The 3,997-nt window shown below is 44.7% G+C and overlaps 1 long non-coding RNA gene across 1 annotated transcript in view; it reads right to left on the bottom strand.

The window, feature by feature from the left end:
- LOC129380739 (uncharacterized) overlaps positions 1–3,029 on the bottom strand; it is a 4,269-nt gene extending 1,240 nt beyond the window's left edge. The window contains exon 1 of the long non-coding RNA XR_011892221.1: positions 2,376–3,029. This is a non-coding gene — a long non-coding RNA (uncharacterized lncRNA). The remainder of the gene's footprint in view (positions 1–2,375) is intronic.
- Between the last annotated feature and the right edge of the window lie 968 nt (positions 3,030–3,997).

Genomic DNA, 3,997 nt, shown 5'->3' with positions numbered 1-3,997 from the left:
AATTTCAGGGCAGACACAGACGTTATGAGCGCAAGTTGACGTCATTAAATCAGCCTCTTTATTTCCGGTGATTCCTACGTGTGAAGGTATCCACTGTGCAATGAGAGATACCCCACGTGATGAAATTTTCTTTGCAGAGTCAGTAATGCTGCACACAACTGGGAAATCAATCTGACTGCGTTGTAACCTGCTAAGGGCAGTGCGGGAGTCCGTAAACATGGCAATCTTCGAAGTGGTTAACGCCTATTACACGTATGTCAGTGCAACATTAATCGCTACTAGATCCGCAGTTATTGACGAAGTTGGATGCGGTATTCGAAAGATACATCGTACTTCAGTCGAAGGGCACAACAAAGCTGCAGAGGCACCTTGGTCATCGCTTTGTACAGATGCATCTTTGACTACTTGAAGATAATCTGGAAACTTTTCGAACATGTGAGACTGAGCCAATTGGAATATTGCCGAAACAGGCATATCAGACTTTTTGTGTATGTCAGGGAGGTAAATGAGGAATACGTGTTTCGTGATATCTTTTGGGGACGGAGGCGTAACTGAAGCAGCATTTTCAGAAATGTGAGTGATATTCATAAATAATGCCGCCATTGTTCATAAGTGCAAGCTTGATGTAGGAAGGAGTGGCGGATGATGACGAAAGATTAACTCACGGAGCATTCACACTGGCGTGACGCTCATAACAAAGAATACAGCTTTGCTTGAGGCTTCGCTACATCAACTCACGTTTCATAACCGAACACGTAAGGAAGGTATATATATGGTCGTTGAACTCTGATCTCATTACGCAAGGGAGCTGGACCTCTGGCCTATAGTTTCATACAAATCTACTCGAGCACTCATCTTTATGCCGAGATATTAGCGAAAAGTTTGCTTTGATTGTCTAGCTGTTTCACTACCGTGTGGCTAGCGCGTGGCTACCGCGACATGCAAAAATCGAAATGCAGATGATGACGCAAACAGTGCCGTATATCAGTGTCCCCCGTATGGACAATCTATAAGCCTAGCATCCCACGCGGCTAAAAAGTAATAGCACATCGAAGGGAAGAATCATCGGAAACGAACTCGCCTTCCTCTTACAGCAATATCTGTTTCGGGCTCACAGAGACCGCTCAGTTACCGCTTGCACGAGCTCATTCTACCACGAACAGGTTCACTGTACCTTAATTCCGATCGCGATTTCGTTAGTACAATTGAAAAACTAGACACTTCCGAGTATTTTAGAAGCGTGTGTTTTAACTACCTAAAAGTCTAATTTCTGCTAGTCAAATCCCCATTTTATAGAGCAGTTTCTACGGATATCTTTCTTTCCTTTTTTTTCATATATGTGACTACAAATTTGGGAAAGCTTTCATTAATTCCCGCCATATTAAATTTTCAGTATGTTCGGAACACGAAATGGTCCTTAAAATTTTCTGCCGCCTAATGAATTATGCGTGTCTTTGGTTCTCGGAGCTATTTCATCTGGCAAGTTCCGCTTAAGTTTGCCTGTGCTCTGTTTCACCTACAAGCCCGATTGTCTCAATCACATCATATACATTTTGCCCTCTCCTCGTTCTTTCAATCTCTTTACCTTTCGTCTCAGAATGAGTGGTGGTCGATTGCAAGGGGGTATAATTAAGAGATTCCTACGTTCACACAACCTATAATACTTAAAAACAAAGTGAAAGGGGATTGCGTAAAAATGAAGGTATTTGTCTGTCCCCTGTGCTGGACGTCGTTCGCAAGAACTACACGTCACTAACACTGATGAGGCACGACACCATCAAGAGGGCCCGAGGGGTCCGACACGGAACGGCGGAGCTTCTGAGAGACCCCACGGACGCGAGGACACACGCAAATCTCTGAATAACCCTATGAAGGGATACTTCTAAACAAACCAATCAAGTCACATTCATGTCGACGCACACTCGCTGAAACGACCTGTCTCTCTAACATTTGTAGCAAACAACACTCTGAAAGGAGTTTTTATATTAATTTATAACTTCTAATCGCTGGGCTGGCGTTGTAAGAGCATATCATCTGGAAAGCGTCGGTCACTGTGTTGGTACAATTCCCGAATACCTTATCGTAATCAAATTTTAACTGGCCGTCTGATGGGAAACATTTAGCGCCCGGTCTTGTTTGCTGTGGCTTGGGTCAGTTCAGCTTTGGCGACGAAATATACGTCAGCAAGGTGCCCTATCATAACAGTATAAGATATAAATGCATTCCTATCATAATTTGCGAAACGAGGCTCAAAGATGTCACCTTTAACTGAGCCAGAAAGCCGTTTCATGTCAAGGCTCGCTGGCAAAGTTTTCAGTGAGACTCGCAGAATTGCATAAGCTCGAAGGAACCGAAGACAACGTGCATTTACTCACGTAAAGATGCATTGCGGTCTGTTGAAATGAGAAGAGCGAGGCTTATCAGACTTTTCACTGGTAGGTTGTGGTACCGGTGCCCGGTCTACCCACCTTATATACGCTAGAATTCGGCCTTAAGAATGGGTGAGAATATGGAGTTGAAATTGTTGACCTGGTGCGGCTTGTTACGCAACAAAGTTGGCTTTCTGCCCCGCATTCTACATTCTTTGTTCTCTTTTTTCATTTTTTTTTTTTTTTACAAAGCCGTCATTAGCAATTTTCAGGCGGGGAACGCTTATTTTTACTCGTGCGTGTCCATTTATGAGTCCCATTAACCCGGACTCGCCGCGTTAAGCTTTCATTACCCCCGCATTCGGAGACGGAAGAACTACTCTCACCTCGAAGCTCCGGTCAGCGGAACGGGTTACGAAATCACTACGGTGCGAACACAGACCCTGCATGAGCCCCCTAAAATAATTTTTCTCTTTCACTTTCGCCTGAAAGTAATTTTTTTCTTACATTTCTAAAGTAATGAGAACTTATTACCTAAAAAATTAGAACCCCGCTGTGTCCTGACTGCAACGTACTTGCACACGTGTCATGTTCATGGACGCGCGGCACGCATTCTGTTTAATCGTCACGCCATCCTGTGGCGCACCGTCGACTTTTGCTCTGCCGTTATGGAAGGGCAGGGGCTGAGAAAATAGGGGGAAAAATAAATCCAAAAATGCCGAGAGCGAATTGCAGGAGCAATCGCTCCTGCAAAACTGCCACCATGGGCAGGAACGGTGCCCATGAGTCTGAAACGCTTTACGGAAGAAGAACAGGCGAGCAACCGAGAAAATCTGGCAAAGCTCTGCGAGTGACCGGGCCAGAAAAAAAGTTTGTCACATATGGTGAAACCGCGCACCTCACTGGTTAGCCTATATATTGGGCGCGAGGACGTATACCTCGGCATCATCAACCGCCAACGTCCGAGCAGCGTGTATACACTTCGATCTCGTGTCCACAAGTTCTATCACGTACGTAGCATTTGCTTTGGCGACGCCGGGAGCTATGTTTTTCATCATATGGACGAGCAATTGGATCTGTTGTAACCATTATTCTTAAGCGACCTTTTTGTGTGGTTCAACTGTTATGTACACTATATGAGAAAATACTGTGTTTTTCCGTGGTACCTTATCAAACATTGCTGTTTGTGTGCTGGAGCGACCGCTAAAACTGGTAGCTTGGCTTCAAAGCAAGCCATATGCGCACAAAATTGCGACGTTTGAACCTCGAGAGTGACGCATTCAGATATGGCAAAGGAGTCAAGCCATTGTCCCGTGCAGCCAGCAGTGCGCGCCGTATCGCAACGTATCAAGTAAATCTTCAGCGTTTGCGTCAACGCAGAAAGGGCATTCTTCCTACGACGTTCAAGAGCTCTTTGTTGGTATACAGTTTTTCGCTGACTACACCAACAGACCTCTGTTACTCCGTCAGTTCAGTCTGATCATCATGTTTGCCTGTCTACTGACAGGCATTTTCATATTAGCATAACTATGTGATGTAAGCGTCTAGTGTCTTCGTTGTATTTTACCCTTAGCCGCAAAATGATTGAATCCGAAAATATTTCGAGTGCGAAGTTTTGCTATCCTTTG

The sequence above is a fragment of the Dermacentor andersoni genome, chromosome 1 (genome assembly GCF_023375885.2).
Source record: "Dermacentor andersoni chromosome 1, qqDerAnde1_hic_scaffold, whole genome shotgun sequence".
In the NCBI taxonomy this organism is placed as follows: domain Eukaryota; kingdom Metazoa; phylum Arthropoda; class Arachnida; order Ixodida; family Ixodidae; genus Dermacentor; species Dermacentor andersoni.
This window is presented reverse-complemented; position numbering and strand designations above follow the sequence as displayed.